At 35.9% G+C, this 18,348-nt stretch overlaps 1 protein-coding gene across 1 annotated transcript in view; it reads left to right on the forward strand.

Annotated features, from left to right (window-relative positions):
* The window catches only part of LOC112047476 (low-density lipoprotein receptor-related protein 2), a 199,695-nt gene that overhangs the window by 66,885 nt on the left and 114,462 nt on the right, over window positions 1-18,348 (forward strand). The gene's annotated exons all lie outside the window — the stretch shown is intronic.

Raw genomic sequence — 18,348 nt, forward strand, 5'->3', positions numbered from 1 at the left:
CTACTCGTATGTTAGTAGTATAGGAAGGTAATGAAGGTTGTTTTACTTTAAAACAGTCTTAATATCTTAAAATAATAAAACGCAGCTTTAAAAGTACAGGCATAATTTTGAAAATATCCCGTAAATCAAATTTGTGTTAGATGCGGACATTGCTAATCTCTGCCAACTTGATAACTTCAGTTTTTATCAGTTAGCGAAATGAATTAACGTGGAACTTTTTTGACAGCTGAGATACGACAACTTATCCACTTTGGCTTCCGCGTCGTATCACATTCGAAGTTTACAACATCTCCCTAATTTTTTTTCGTAAATTTTTCAAACTTTTCGTTTGCTATGGTAATCGTTAAAGCGCAGTGTTGGTCGACCCCCCACTAGGTAGGCCGAGGGTTGCAGGGAGCCGCTGCTTGCTGGCGGCTCGAGAACGTTGTGTTTGGAAGTCCATGCAAGAGGCCTGTGTCTAGCAGTGGACGTACGTGGCTGTGAATGATGATGATGATCGTAATCGTTTAGTTCATGGGTTCTATCTTCGCCCGCTGATCTAATCGTTACCACTTCTAACAGACTTTCTGAATCATTGGAGGTAAACGGGAATTTTGGGCCACTTATTTTTATGGAAAACATTTTATATCGGAATTGCTAATTAGATGATTTTAGGTGATACTCTCCCTCCTTCTGATTCAGAAAAGAGACTCACGCTCAACAGTGAGCCGATATTGGGTTTTTAATGAGGTAATACTATAACCACTGGCATATTGTTTGAAGAGCTGATGGACGTTAGGATTTCAAAGTGCTAGAATCCTAACGTCCATCCCCTCCTCTAAGTAAAACGTGGACATCAAACGAGTTGCAGGGAGCCGCCAAATGCTGGTGGCTCATAACCGTGTTGTTTTTTTTCCACATTTGTTCCACATTGGACATCTATCGGCTGATAATGATGATGGTGACGATGATAAGCACTAGGTCAGAATAATGATTTATTCGTTATAGAAGTGTGCATTGCACCAATTCCCTGCTATCCGTATAATTAGCTGTTGCGTTGAGTGCGTCGGGTTTTAAGCATTTTGATTAGAGGATTAGCAGTGTTGTGAGTATTTGCTCGCCTCTCGTCATTCGCTGTCAGTAACACGCTATAATTACTGATCATTTCATCTGGAATAACTACAATATTTAGTTAAAATTTAACAAGCGGATCATCCCGATTAATAACAACATTTAGGTTAAAATTTAACTAGCGGACTCAGTCATATAAAATATAAAATGTGTTCTATGTGAACATGTACGCTAAAAATATTAATAAAGATATGTAAACATGATTTCCAATCAGTTTTCTAGTTCATGCGAAATAGTGATCAAAAAGTCACATAAATAAGCTTCGAACAATTCCGATATTTTCGATTTGTGGTCCGACAAAAATCGACGTACACATTTAAAAAATATCATACATGATAACTCTTTTATATAGAGCCCCAACTCATATTGGACTTGAAACGTCCTGGATCTAAGCTCTTGATATATTGTATATATACATTTTATTAGTTTAATGATGTATTTTAGCAGCTACAACTAAAAAAGCTCAAATTCAGCTTCTACAGGTAGGACTAGAAGAAGCGGCCATGCAGCCTTTGACCTTTAAAATAGGCTGATTATGATAATAACTATATATCATGAATATGGTGGTCACAATTAAAAGCATACAGAGTGACGAAGCTAAATCAACAATCTTTTAAGAAATACTTTGTTTAGGATAGTGTAAAAGAAAAATAAAAAAAAATATTTTTAAACTTTTATTGCGTCATGTTGATATTATACCTTCAAGCCGTACTTCATTAAATAACAGCTGTCAATCATCTTTCGTCACAAACAAACATTACCTCCTATTATTCCTTCGCAGTACAAAATCTCAAGACATTACATAAGCGACTATTACATTCAAAATGAGCGTGGCACAATAATGATTATTGTAACCTTTTGTGGCAGGCAATCGTGGCCTATTAGAGGGTGTAACAATGGGCTCACCGTAAGAAGGCTTCGAGGGAGTGCTTGTGACGTTTCCATTAAACCCTCCCCCCCCCACGCTCCTCCATCTGCTCCTTTATGCATTATCTTGTCGATCGCCTTTTGTCGAACATTACAGTCGTGTCAATGTCGTCGCGTTAAAGAGCAATGAAAAATGGCGGAGAAAATGTAATGATTCATCATTCGAGGGGAATTGTTGTTTTATTGCGGCACTAATGTCAGTAATCTACCGTAGCCACTTGTAGTTGTAGCTAATATGAATGCGAAAGTTTGAAATATATGATTATTACATGTTGTTTATTACAACTGCATTTTTGAAACGTCAAGGTAAACTAATAACAGAGATTCTACCACCGGGACCAGATACTGTCGAGAAGAGTCTGGAAATTAAGCTAGAAGTTTCTAAAAGGCTTTAGATTAAATTTTGTGCAAAACAGTGAATGAAACCGCAGAGAAAGATTAATTACTTTATAGTACTTAGTTAATAAATCGTAATACACGTAAAGTTTTTTTGAGTTCTGAGTTTCCCGTAAAATTCTGAACTAAACATGAAGCTTAGTTGACACATAAACAACATTTTAGTCTCACATTCCTTGTTTGTGACGGAATAAATAACAATAACAATTCATTTTATGGCAATTATCGTAGTTGTATGGAATATCGCTCGTCGTTATAATATTACTTCCTAGAAAGTAGGAGAAACTCAGAGTTATGATTAACACGTAATAAATGTAATAACATGGAAACATGTGAAAGGTTCCCCACTCAAAACATTAGTCTTAACGCATGTGAAGTGAACCGTGGAGTGATGGCCCTACGTTGTCCGTGGATCAAGGCTGTGCTCGTAGGTATAGAGTGAGTTAGTCAGTCAGTTAGTCACGCTGCGTGCACGCTGCCTGGTACCGCCCGGCACCGACAAGTAAACATTGCACATCTCAGTTTAGTTATTATTAAGTATTTACTAAATTTTAAATTATAGGCAAATACATCAACATAGGAAACTTAAAAATAACTTATATCAAATTATTTTTAGACTTTGGTGTATAAGGATTTATTCCGTTTTCTACATCATGCGAAATAAAATTACCAACCAAAAGCGATTAAAGTACATCACACACATGAACAGATTTAAATTGTTAAACTTTATTTCACACTAGGCAGACGCTAGCGGTTTCACTTGTGGGAATATATGGATGAAATATAGCCTATTCTCATCGAATAATGTCGGATTCTAGTGGTGAAAGAATTTTTCTAATCGATCCAGTAAAATCTATTCAGCACAAACGAACAATCAAATCTTTTCTCTTTATAATATTAAAATATTGCTAGCCCTTCAGCAAAGTCTTGAGGACTTCTCAAACGAGTGGATCTTAGTAAAACGTAAAAATAAAACATTTTTACCAGGCTATTTGTTTTTATGAATTTATAATAACTGAAATTCTAGTCGGAACTGTGAAAATTTCTCATTTCTCCACGGCGCTAAGGGCCCAGGTCGAGGCTCTATAAGGCTCTATTAATAATTCATGATGATATCGAGACCTTTTTACTTTATCATCTTAATTCCTCCTCTCGGATCATTTGAGCGTCGACTCACTCGAGAAGGAGAAGACACGGCACCTATCCCTACTCGTTATCTAATGAATTGCGTATTTTTTATTTATATTAGGTTTAAAAAGTTGTATGTAAAGAGAATTCTTTAATATTCAAGTACGTCTAGATTTAAGGTCTATATGAACTCGTTCGTCAAATATGCGCTGTTTTTATTAAGTTGATTTACATAATAGTTTGGGCCTCTATAACAAATACTAGATTGTAACCTTTGACGTGATGATTATTTACCTGTAAAATGTACAAAAAAACGCAAAAACGTTAAATAAAGAGGATATGACATCAACTTGTCTAACACATACCAGTGTTGTAGATCCATTGGGCCGGTACTTTGACTGAGAGGGACATTGCGTATGTCGCCTTCCCCACTAGGCGAAATTAGTTTTTCTTCTGCCATTTGAGAAGTAAGATCGTGAGGTAAGATTGTAAATTTTTCGCCAAACTCCCCGCGGCGCGTCCCAAGCCGAGTTTGCATACATTTACACATAATTATCTCGAAGGCTGCGTCATTTTATTGTAACTAGAGCAGAGGTAGCGAACCTAAAATTGCTATAAAGTGTTTTTTATATTATAAGAGACAAATATCTTAGCATGGATTCATCTTGCGGGTGCCGGGTCCATCGTGTGGCAGAGAGAAAAACTCCGAGCAGATCCCGGAACTTGTAACCTTGGCGTAAGGTTAAGGAGTTCCTATAAGTGAATGGTCATGTCAACACTCTCCTTCTTCAATCGTGTTGTTCTCCCTGCCCAGCCATACTTGTATCCTATTAGAGCAACTTTGGATATAGAGACTAGTTGCTCTTCCTTCCGTACGGTGAAGTTCTTAGAACATTGCGGAATTTGTTATCCGCCTATTATAACGCATCGTCACTTACCACCAAGTGCGATTGCAGTCAAGCCTTAATTTGTCAACTTATAAAAACGTCCCTATTATTTACCTTGACTATTACATTGCCTTCATCTTGTATATTTAAATCTTTAAAATAATATAAACATGGTAATGATTACTCATACATTTAGCAAAGTACTCGTAAATTGGGTTCATATATCTCACAAAATGAGTCAATTATATTATTACTAATATATACAATATAATACATTCATTTCATATTTACTTAATATAATTTAATGACTATGTTGTTGCACAGCTGTGCAAAGAATTTGTTCTATTGTTTCTCCATACACCAGATGACATTTTAATATCATTGTAACAGTTGTTGCAAATATTTGCCATGTTATTGGCTGATAATGTCAAGTTCATAATATTTTGAAAACTATAATAAGCTATCTTTATTCTATACGATTGGTTTTCTTATGGGAGTGTTTATATGTAATTTGAAAATGCAATCTTTTTTAGTATTTTGTTAAAAATAAAATACAAAAAAAATATTGTATTGTAACAGTTTGTAACCGTAATGCCGTTAGCCTAAACGCCGTAATCTTGTATACAATATTTATTTTTTTCGGTTTACAGTTTACAGACAATTGTCTATAAACCTTAATAGATATCACTATTACGTCATCTTGCACTAAATAATTTGATTGGTATCTACTCATCCTACACTTTTTTCATCCTCAAATGCGCCTTTAAAAAACAATTTAAACCTTCACGCTTTTGCAAAAGGAATATTTTTCAATTTACCTGCGCTGGAAGCTTTGAAAATTGTAAATTTAAGTAAAATTTAAAGCAAACTGAGTGTCAATGAATCTCATAACTCTGCTGCGTATCTAATTTCGCGGCGCTCTAGAGGTCCCGCCTCTGCTCTCACAAATTGTCAAGGGATATGATGTTTTATAAATAGACGGGTTGTACGCCACAATTCGCATTATTAAACTCTACAGCGGCTACTTGCTACTACGGTCGCCGGTCTGTAATGTTGTCCCTTTATTCTCTGTCAACACGCAAATACATATACTCGAATGTATGTATAACCACTCTCTTCGTGTAATATCAGTCGAATATAATAAAACAATAAGACTCGTTTGGTTCATATGTACGAGTACCTAAAAGAAAAATCGTTAAGTATAAAATTACGTAGAAGAATTTCTTTATTGGTAGAAATTGGTAATGAAAAGTGACTGACAAATATTACTTTATACCTGTCATCTTTTTGTCTTTATGGCTACAAAGTGATTGTGAATGGTTGACACAAAACTGTGCTCAGTATAGCAGTAAAAGGTTTACAGTTTTTATCTTTATCACGTCTCAATAAATACTTATACTACTATAATGCTGAGTCTATAGAATACTTCGTGCCGACTCTTAATCTATGACCGAGTCATTGTCAGGTAATTACCCCTGTCTTATTAAAAGCACGCGTCGTTACGCGTCTACACTTATGGTGTCATCCTAGGTCGATTGTTGTTCTTGTGTTAAAGGTGTTATCAGAACAAATATGTTCTCCCGCACAATACCTACCTTAGACGTTTTCTAGAAATTACGACGTCGGCGCAAGCCTGTACTTGGGTAATGAAAATGTTCTTGGAAAATATAATATTGGGTTTCTAGAGGCTCATTAATTAGGTTAGCGTTGTATGCGGTGTAATTACTGGTACAAGTGACTCGTGTACTGTAACACTGTGACTTTGTTCGTCTCGACGCAGGCGATAGCGTATATACACCACGCAATAACTGGCTATAGCTTAGCAACTTGCCCGCGCGCACGATTTCACACCCGCGCAGTCTTTCCGCCCGTCGCCCGCATAACATGGGAGTGTTATCAACGAATTAACAGCCTATTTTAACAGCCCAATATCCCCCTCCCTGGATGTGTAGAGAGAATATTTAGCTTGACAGCGCCAGTGATAGATACATTTGTAAAATGGTGATAAACAAAAAAAATAAACCTTAGCTGAGTTTTTGTGAGCTGAGAGTTTTTACTGAAAGTTTTTTTGAAAGAAATAAGCTTAATTCACTATCAATTGAAATGGAAAGTATTTCTGACGTAAAAGCTGTTATTCCAGCTGAATTTATGGCTGTTGGAAGCTTTAAAATTTCCTTTTAACTTAGTTTACTAGAGCTAGTTTAGTAAACATCTTCTATTACAAATTTATAATATAATCTATATATAAGTGTAGTAAGTATTTCTACCGATAATATTAAAGTATGCTGGTGTAGTGCACAGCCGCGTCACGCGCCAGTAGACAAGCGGAAATTAAATCAATCCGCCGCCTCGACGTCCGCATCCGATCTGCGTAACTCATCTCATCTCTCGGAGATACGCAAGCGACTGGAACCGCGGACTTCTGTTAATCTGAACCTGACTGAATCATGCCAACCGTATTTCAAACAACTAAAAATATTGACCCTGCCCTGCATATATATTTTTGAAATATGTAAATTTGTGAGAAAAAATTTTAATTTTTACGAAAAAGTCGATAACTCTTATAAACCACGGCGCTTCCGCGAAAAAAACGAAAATAAACTAATTTACCCTCTTTCAAAATTAATACTCCACAGCTCCGGCCCATACGCAATGTCAATAAAAATTTACAACAACCTTCCAGACCGTATACGTAATGAGGCGAAAGATATTGCTTTCAAAAAGAAATTAAGGGACTTTCTGGTCGAAAAGTGCTATTACACGGTGAATGACTACTTGAATGACAAATAAAAACAAAAAATAAAATCGGTCTCCCTATCACTCACTCGACAAAAGGCTACGCCCAAACTGGGTATCCATAACTTGCATTATGTAATAAAATGTAACTTGTAATTATTATTATTATATTGTATAATGTAATGTATGGTATTGCTTGATATTAAATAAATAAATAAATAAATAAATCTAGAATCCACTTGTTAGTATAAAATCCAAGGATGTTTTTTGCTATCGAAAGAGAGTTAATTTCGGTCCTAAAGCAGTTAAAGAAAATCACTTCAATCCATACGTTATTTTAGACTGAAAAGTGGTTTTAGATATTAAAGACAGACAAACAAGACTAAAAGAATTTCTCACACATTTCTTCTGCACAATGAAAAATACCATAAAATCATTTTTGGAAGATTTAAACCTTCTAAAAAACTTTACCCTCCTTCTGACGCAATCGGCTAATAAATTACAATGTGTTTTTTTACCATTAATTGTATGTTCTATTGGTTAAAAAAATCCCGGTTTGTTTAACTGAAAATAAAAATAAATTCGATCGAACATTGCATTTATTTTTATTTTCAGCCAAACAAACCGAGATTTTTTTAACCAATGGAACATACAATTAATGGTAAAAAAATATATTTAGCTCAGGAATTAAATGTATGAGCAAACACAAACAGAGGTCCACACAGAACGGCGAATTATTTGAGTTGCTGCGCGGACCGCGGCACAGGGTGTGTCAACATTGACCCGGCCTGTGTAACTTCGGTCGGAACACTCTGTATAATGTCTCTTTTGTGAGCGATTTCTCGGACGAAGAGGTTTAACCGACTATCCACATGAAGGTGTTTATAATTTTTTCATGATAATATTCCACACCTACCTTAACAAACATCTTAAGTTTATTATGTTATTGACCAAGTTATTAAGCATTGGGAAATTTGATAAACGCCCAAAGCGAGAGTACAGTTTGATAACACCTGAAATCAACCGGGTAATATTAGTATTCAAGGCTCATCACCTACGGGGCAGAATAATTCAAACGTGCAAGGTAATTACTCGGTTATTACCAGTTTATCACATAGAGTGGCAGTGATTTTTGTTTTTGGTAATGTGTAAAGGCAGTCCCCGATAGCCTTATTTCAAAAACCGTTTCTATGTATTAAATTATGTGCACCATGAAATATCCTGATAAACAATAAGTTCCATTGGCAGGGTTATCTCGCAGTTAGATGTAAACCCAATTCCAGGCGGATCCGCGGCACAATGGCTGGCTCATTCAATAAGTCGCGAGCAGCTGGCCGGGCCCTGCCTTCTTATTCGATAAACTTTCTATTACGAGTCGCCGAGCGAGGCTCCCCGGCCCTATAAATGGGTTACTATTAATTGTCAATTTATTTGATATTTTCTTAACTTCACAATAACGCTGCAGTAACGACAGTTTTTGTCTAAATCATTGTCTTTTCCAAAATGTCGGCCTCTTAGGCGCAGTGGTATGCGCGGTGGATTTACAAAACAGAGGTACTGGGTTCGATCCCCGGCTCGGCAGATTGAGATTTTTTTAATTGGTCCAGGTCTGGTTGGTGGAAGACTTTGGCCGCTGCTAGTTACCACCCTACCGGAAAAGACGTGCCGCCAAGCGTTGCAGTGCGATGTCGTGTAGTAAACGAAAGGGGTGTGGATATTCATCCTCCTCCTAACAAGTTAGCCCGCTTCCATCATAGACTGCATCATAACTTACCATCAGGTGAAGATGGTAAGTGATGATGCATTGATTGAGGCCTGGATGAAGTTAGCCCTTAATTACTATCGTAAGTGATGATCGTAAAGAATAATAAAAAAATATATCTTTGACTTCTTTAAAGACAAATATTGTTAAGAATGACATTCATAACAATATGAAATATGATGAACTTGAAACTAAACCTTTCGGAGACCGGCTGAATCAGTGTTCGTTTCAGTTTACATTCATTTCACTTCGAATAATTCATTTCATCGTTGAGAATGAATGATGAAATGAAATTGATGAAATTCGAATCCCTGAAAGTCATGAATCTTAAAGGAAACAAAGGAAAAGGAGTAGAATATATTCTTGCTTTCATAAAATTTAAAATATTTGTGGATAATTTTACAAATTCTTACTCTAAATTAATAAAATAAGATAGAACTACACAAAATATTATAATATATTCAATTGATTATCTCTTGATTCATTAAAAATGTTACTTTATTTATTGATAACTCTTAACAAACTGGTTAAAATACGCCTTGGAACTTGAAATATTAAACATACTTAATAGTTAACGAGTATTGTTTAACACAGAATATTTCAGTATATTTAAGATAAGCATTTTGAAGCCTTAACGTATAATCGTACCCTTTATTGAAATGTATATTTAATAATATTTAACAACTATCTTAAAATCCTGAATTTATTCTTGTTATGACGTACCGAACGCTAAAAATGCTGAAATTTCGCTTAAACAACAAAAAGAAAGTTATACAAAACGTCCTCGAGTTAAAGAAAATGCTGAATTAGTCTCAAATGGAGCAGAATATTACTGACTGTAACTTTCGTGGAGCTGTAAGCATTTCGCGGTCATTTCTTCTTTACTTTTATCAGCAATTAACGTCTGCCGTTTCAGTAGTTTGCGTGAGTTTTCAAAAGTGCTGGCTTTTATATTCCTCAGTCCGTCCGTTACGGCGTGCTTTCGTTATTTGCTGAAGATGTTTTGTTCCGTATTTACCTATTAAATATCTCATTTACCTACATGCGTACTTTTTGGTGGGCTTCGATTAATGATGTTCGACTGTGTAACGATTACTATCACACTTAAGTTGATAATGAACGGGACATGCACTCCGAGGCACGGGACACAAACAGATGTATTCTGTGGTAATACTTAAGCATAGACCAAGTGACTAACAATGTAGTCGTACTTAAATACAAGTTTCTATTTTTAAGGTATTGCATAGCTTTTATCGTGGGCTTTTAGCGTGGCGACCTAATCAAGAAATTCCGTAATGAAAATTAACATAACACCCAAGCCGTGCGTCATGTTAACACATTTCGACGTTGTCATATCGACTGGACAAATTAGTGGTGCGAAACTAAGGGGCAAAACTTATTAAACCAGACTTCGATTCCAGCTCAACGTTAAGACATTTTTTATTTTTTCTTTAAAAAAAAAATACTGCATAAATAAAATAAATAAATAATTATAAATGCATAAGTTGATACAAAAACGGTATGCAATATCTTTACTGCGGCACGTATTTTTTCTTAAATTTATACTTGGAGGAAAGTAATTATACTTTACTAGCGGACGCCCGCGACTTCGTCCGCGTAAATTTCGATGTCAACTTTACTACTACCCCTACCCTACCCTACCCCTACCCTACCCCTACCCTACCACTACCCCAACCCTACTCTACCCAACCCCTACATCTACCCTACCCTACCCTACCCCCACCCTACCCCTACCCTACCCCTACCTTACCTTCACCCTACCCCCATCCTATCCCTACCCTTCCCGTACCCTATCCCTTTCCTACCCCTATCCCACCCGTACCCCTATCTCACGCCTATCCTACCCCTACCCTACCACCTCCCTATCCTACCCGTACCTCTACCCTACCACTACCCTACCTCTACCCCTACCCTACCACTACCCTAAACCCGGCCCTAAACCTACCCTACCCCTACACTACCCCTACGCTTCCCTACCCGTACCCTACCCTACCCTGTAACTTCTCTATCTTACTCCTACCCTTAGCAAAATCGGTCCAGTCCTTCGAGAGTGGTGGTATGACCAAGAGAAATAGAAACTTCTATGCTAATAATATAAAGAGGTAAAGTTCGTGTGGTTGTAGGAGGTAATCTCTGGATCTACTGGATCGATTTGGAAAATTGTTTTACCAATAAAAAGCTACGTTATCTGCGAGTGTCATAGGCTATGTTTGATCCCCATATTCACACGGGAACGGGAACTACGTAAATGAAAGCGCCCGACGTCATATAGCGGAATTTCTGCGTCTTTTAGAAATTTTGTATTATCTCCGAAACTATTTAAGTAATTAACATACTGTAAAGGGCAAATCTTATCTCCATAATATCCTTGTGATTATTAAATAATTTATTTTAATAAGGATTAAAGTTTAGTTGTATAAATAATGACGTAAACCTAAGTATATAAAATTAATAATTTTTAAAACACAAAAGGTACTATATCTGCTAATATATAGAAGATAGATATATGGTGTCGCAGACTTTTTTGTAGAACTTTTAAAGATACATAAAGTCTCCATACATTAATTTCAATTTTACACAATAGTTAAGGCAGCGCATGCGAATAAGTCTGTTTAAGAGGATTTTCAGTCCGACCTGTATGACAAAAACTGTGATAACTCGGCTAATATATATATGATACCAATATAAAATATAGCCTATAGCACTCCCCGATAATGTAGCATTCTACTGGTGAAAGAATTTTCAAAATCGGACCAGTAGTTCCGAAGATTACCCCATTTAAAAAATGTGACAAACTTACAAACTTACAAACTTTACCTCTTTATAATATTAGTATAGATATGTATACTAATAAATTCTCAGCATGTGGTTATGTAGACTTGCTTTCGTTTCTTAAGAGGCAAAAAAATAGTTCCAAATATTTTCTGTTATTATGCCTACGAGTTGTCCTGACGGTAATGTTAAATATTTCGATATTTCTTAGAAATAGAAAATGTCGAACTATTGTAATTCCATCGTGAAGTTCCTACAATGGGCTGGGTACACTCGAATGAAAATGACGTGTACTATTTAATATGTTTCCCATATATTTGCTGAGAAAATTAAATAATACTAGTATTTATATTGACAAAATATACACTTGTGTTTTAGAAAACTTCATACCATTTCGGAATTCTAGAAGCTAGTTGCAAATTTTGCTGATTTCGAAAATTATCATTACATGAATGCTAAAAAAACTTGTTTTCAAAAATTACTTTTAAAGAGCTGGACATAATAAAGTGTTTAGGCATTTAACCTAAGTCTTTCGGTCCAGTCTTAACACAATAAGGAATAAGAATCTGGCCCCCTCATCTATGGCCGGATGTGCAATCAAATTGACATCAATTGGAGCCATCGCGTCGCTCCATAGACTTCCCCTCCAGATAGACAACTGATTGGTTCCCGTTGTTTTAAGGGACTTGCCGAGCGAGCTTTTAGTTAAGCCCGTTTACATAATATATCAATTACTCGCTGTGCCCAGCGTAGATTCCGTTCTTGTGGGAAAATCTATAAAAGTAACCTATATATTTTAACATGATCAATATTCTTGTTCCCCTTTGTCAAAAAACTGTGTTAGGAGTGAGTCGAAAATAGTACAGCGGACGGGAATTGAACAGCACCTTTACTTTGAAGGTGTTGAGGCTTCAAATTACCTTTTATACAAACAAAGTTATTAAACGGAGATACAGAAAATCGGATCTTGATTGTAAACGATGACTGAAGCGTTTACTTAATGAAACTCATATATGATTTCCATATTAGTGGATTGTTGATATTGAAATACTTAAAAAGTGTACACAATTACAGAACCTCGTTATGGAATAAGGAGAGATAACGCTTGAAGGTAATTTATTTTGATATGCCTACTTTATTACCTGCTCGCTCCCAAAAGCGAAGGTATAAAAGCGAAAATCTTAATTTAAGAGCGAATATCGCGTCTATAAATCAATGTGGCAGATTTTCATTACCCTTGACACACGATGGTTACATGGTAATTTGTTACGTGACTCTCGGAATGTGAACTTTTTGCAATTACCCTCAAAATTGTTGATGGCAGAAAATCGAGACGTTAAACACAATTGTACCTCCTTGTAAATGATAAGTATCCATTGAAGGGTTATTCTATTTTATCATGTACTATCTATTCTTTTTGTTTACGATATATTATCATAAAGTAAATATGTATACTTAATTAGTAGTAAAGTAGTAACTGAGGTAAAGTCAACAGCAAATGTAAGTTTTTCTAGTTATCGTTAGGAAAGTTTCGCATCATTCAATGTTTGAAAAATGTTGTTATATTTTAATAAAAAGGTACTTTTTTGACTGAACACCTTCCAGACATTTTTAACCGACTTCAAAAAAGCAAAATAAAACTAAGAGCCTCTATATTTGGCACAGACGCCTTCACACCGATCAAGAGAAAGGACTAGAAGTATACGATGTCTTTTTTCGCTTTTTAGTGTTATGTATATTTGACGTCGGTTAAATTAATTATAAAATCAGAGGACACAAGGAAGTTTGAAATATTGCCAGCGCCAGTACATACCAATTAAATACCTATAAATTGTATTTAGTTTTACCTGGTCTAAGGTTTTCCCCAGTAAAAGGGGGTAAATAATTTAATATGTATGTAGGCGTTATAGCCGGGAAATTCCCTCACATCATCAAGACAATTCAATGTTTGACTTTCAAAACTTTATTTGATTTTATTTGTTGCTTTACCTTAATATCTTCCTTACACAAACACGAGATTTTGTAAACACGATATCAGGGGTACAAAAGGACATGGGACAAACATTATAATACAGTAAAAAGCTATATTGGATCAAATTTGAATTCTGTGTTTCGACTCCAATAACCACTCACTCTCACCCCTACTACAAAACCTTACTAACCAACAAAATGATTTTTACAGGTAATTTATGGCTGGTCATCATCATCTCCGAATGAAGAGAGAGCATAGTATTTGTAAGTAACAATAAAAGTAATTGGTTGTTCGTAATTAATTAGAAATGACTAGTCTAGTACCTAACTGAGCTAAATTTAGTTTACATTCACATTTTTCGAAAGCTTTAATTTTTTTTATCTAGTTTCTCTCTAATTACGATTTCAGTAGCGCTATTCGGTAACGATGTTATCATCACTCGATATATATAGGTTGCCTAGGTGAATTGCGGCCCGATAGAATTTAATGATTATTATTATTTTTTAATATATTTAATATCTTTCCCTCATTGGTTAATTGAAAAAAATGTCTGTACATTCAATAGAATATACCCTAAAGAATTGAAAAAGTAAAGGTTGCCTGCTTTCACAATGTCACTGTGGCGTTGCCAGATATAAACAGTTGAGTAATGTTGTACCCTCATAAGTTATTTGGTCGTCTTAAATGTCAAATTAACGCTTATTTTATGCTTAATTTAACTGTATTAGTTTCCTAGATTTTGTATAACAAATGTGTCTGGCCGCTACATATTTGCAATGTGTCGCTGTTAATATTATCTATCGTTTATTTTTTTATCACTAGTAAATAACAGGTCCTAATCCTTAGACCATCACGACGATTTAATATAGGTACCTATTGTCAATTAATAAATGAAGTCCTAGATGTGAACTGTTACCCGCATCCAGAATATCATGAGCCAGACCTGCATAGACTAACCACTGCTCCAAGCAGACAATTGAGTACTCTTAACATACATGAGACGAGTGTATCTTGTACAACCGAGATGAAGCAGCTCCTCGCGTGCGAGCGGCCGGTAGAAAGTGAAATGATATTTACACATGATTTATTTTAGTGTCCGCTCAACCGAGTTCACATTCAAATTGTGATAACGAAGGTGGTTTCCCACCGGTCGACGAGCACGAATTGCGCTTCGCCGGCTTGCTCTAATCGACAGACGATCCCTTGCAGGCGATATACGAAATCTTAATTGTTAAAACGACGGTATTATTCTTTATAGTAATAGTTAACTGAACCCCGCTGTTAGAATGTAGACTGAGTGCAGGATTTGTAGAAAACTTGAGTCTAGAATTCACGCAGAACATTATATGATATAGTTAAAGAGTGAGATAAAGGCATGTAGACTTGAAAGCTTTGACTCTTTGTGAGATCTGATAACGTTTTTATAGTGCAAGCAATACCCTTGGCATTACATGAAAATGTTTGTGGTGGGACTCTTTACATTAAATAAATAAATCTTGTTTAAAATTGGGTACTATTTCTGTTTCGAAAAATTAAATCACTGAGTATTTAAGGACCATCCTATTAATATTATAATCCCACTTCTTACTAATATTAGAAACGCGAAAGTTTGTATAGATGTTTATATATGTTTGCTTGTTTGGATGTTTGTTACTCTTTAACGCCGCAGCTACGCGTGGGCGTCCAACAAGTAAAATTATAATTGAAAAAGCAATATTGTGTTATTTTTATATTGTTTAACTTTAACTACCTTAAAACATGTGCAATATTAAAAAGTACAGTGCTATTGGTCTACGGTACAGTACCTATTCACGAAAAACGATAATGCGTGCGACGAGCTGGACGTAGCACATCATGTAAACATTTGTCGCTTCATGACGTATTCTGTCAGCTCGCTCTACAATCTACAGTAAGCCTAAGCTCTAAGTAAAGATACTTCGTTCAAAAACATTGATCGCATAAAGCCACTCGGTGGAAACCCACCAGCGGTGGGCGAATGTAAATTAGACCGCGGAAACCATGCAATCAATCGGCCAATCAGTTTCAAATTGTTGAACAATTCAATGAATCCGACGTACGGCGGCGGGCGGGCGGGGATGGAAATTTAATGATCACTGAATTAATAAAAGGGTTTCATGGGTACGTCGTTGAGCTGCCTCTAGAACCTCAACTTTCAGTTTAGGGCCGAACATAGCCCCAAGAGTCTTTGGGTTCTATCTCCGCCCGTTACACTTTTGGATCAGTGGGTTAAAATGGTCGTCTAAGAATTATGACTACGTAACATTAAGTACATTCAAAACCGCGCAAAACCGCAAACAAATATACCTTTAAATGTATCAAGATAATTTTAAAAGTATAGACGATCTCTTTAGCTTGATTTGGTACGCGCACGCTGGCCTGGTTTGACGCGGTTTTAAGTCATAATCGAGCTTTTCTTTAGCAACACTAGAAAAAATACTTTAAGAAAATATTTAAAGTCCCTCATTTTATTGAATGCAACGTGAAGTTAATTATTATGTTATTTTCAGCTCATAAAAAATCCCACTACTTTAATTTTCTTTTTTATTTACTACTACTACTGTACCTTTTTCTTTTTTCTTTTTATTTTTTTATTATACCTATTTCACTTCAATCAAACCGCGGACGATTTAATATAATACTCAAAGTTTCGCAATTCATATCGAGGCTCCGTCTAGGTACCCAGTGTCTCGGTGCAAGCTACTAAGTCGTGGCAGTGATACTCAGCTACTAAGTCGTAACGTCAAAGGTCGCAGTATCTCGGTCGATCTACACAAAGACACAACTTTTAAACAACTCTACTCGAAACCGGCCGCAAATTGTTAGTAAACTTACAAACGACTTCTACGCTTGCGAACTAAATTGCACCGTATTGGTTAAAACTTTAAGTTTAATGTCGCTAGTTGTAGCGCTAACTAGAGATAAACAGTAGTGTGGAGGGCGGGCAGAGGGTCGCGGGGGAGGGGCAGACCTCTTAATTAACTGCATCAGAACGTATAATGTGCTGGTAGTCAAGTGCCCTACAGTGTACTGTAGGATTCCTTTTATGTCGTCAAGGGGGAAAGCTCGAGGGGAAAATTTGTCGCTTGTAAGCAAACTGAATTTTCCCTTGTACCGCCGTCGTGGGCTGTTAACCGACTTCAAATAAAATGACTCTCCAGTGAATCTGTATTTTAGTAACAGCCCTTTGCTCTAATCCCCATCGGAGTAGCGTGGCTAAGATCCCATATCTCCTATTCTATCATATAATAGAATTGTCCATGCAAAAGGTCATTTAACGCTAGTACTAAAATCGTTGGAGTGCTGTTTGTGACAGGGCTCATGCAGTGAAGCACTGCTGTTGCTCCTATTCCTACCGCCCAACAGTATTAGCTGTGCATATTTCATAAGCAAAAATAAACATGTTGGTTTTTTACTATTGTCTGTTCATTCCGTGAACATACGATTAATAACACTGTTTTTCTGCTTCGTCACATATCTATCTGACAAACCCCTTCCATGTCAGTGATTCTATTAGTCAGCGTTTAATTACCATCAGACAACCTTTAAAAAGAATAAATCTTAAAACGCGCTTCAAAAATAGCGTTCGTCTAATGGCGGTAATATCATAAATAACCAATCAATAGTGTTTTTATCTCTGCGCATTATGACTTGCTCATTGTATGGTTCGCACAAAAAGTTAATGAAAGAGTTATCTTTCCTCTAACCTTGATTTTTTTGCCGACCTTCCTTGCGGTCACGTTTTTCTTTTGCAAACAGACGTTTGTGTTACGCAATTATATGTTGAATAAAAAAAATATTGCTCAGAATATTCTTAGAAGATGGGTGTGGGTTTTTTATCCTCGTTATAATTATAATGTGTGTGAATTTTATTACTACAGGTATATTAGATAAATTTTTCCTGAAGAACCCCGACGTATTGACCGATTTTATATTTTTAAATAGGGAAAATATAAAAGGAGAAACCCAGTCTCCACCAAACCAAATTATACGAATGGTACCGAGCCGAAAATTGGCTATAAATTAGGACAATTAAGAACTCATGAGACAAATTTTCAAAGAATATTTACCTAATCAGTTAAATTACTTGTGGCCTGATAATACTATTAATTATTTCATTGCATTATCAGTGTCAAACTGACGAGCGGCAGATTTAATACGATTTGAGACTAACTTGACACATTCAGTCAACTTATGACAAAATATAAAAATGCTTAGGAATACTGTCAGTTTGATAACAGAACATTTGACATGAATATTTGACAATGACATTTCAGTCATTGATTGACAGCCCGCGTTTGCAAAGACAACTGACAATCAGTGCAATGCGCATCAAATGTGACGATATGTCTTTGCAAAACTGGATCGGTGTGAAAATAATGAAATCAGTTTATTTTCCCTGTTGGCGAATATTATTTCGGCTAAGATTCTAATGGAGTAATCTATACAAGATTTTTAGATCATTTTGCATTTCTGTATCGTTCTGAAAAGTGAGCCCAATTACCTTTACATTTTAAGTTTTTAAATTTCTTTACTTTTCTATTATTCTTAAATACTTTTTCACTTTACAAGCGTACATGGTATTTCACGCATTATTTAGTTTCCCGTCCGTACCCGCA

Source organism: Bicyclus anynana, chromosome 15, assembly GCF_947172395.1.
Source record: "Bicyclus anynana chromosome 15, ilBicAnyn1.1, whole genome shotgun sequence".
NCBI lineage: Eukaryota > Metazoa > Arthropoda > Insecta > Lepidoptera > Nymphalidae > Bicyclus > Bicyclus anynana.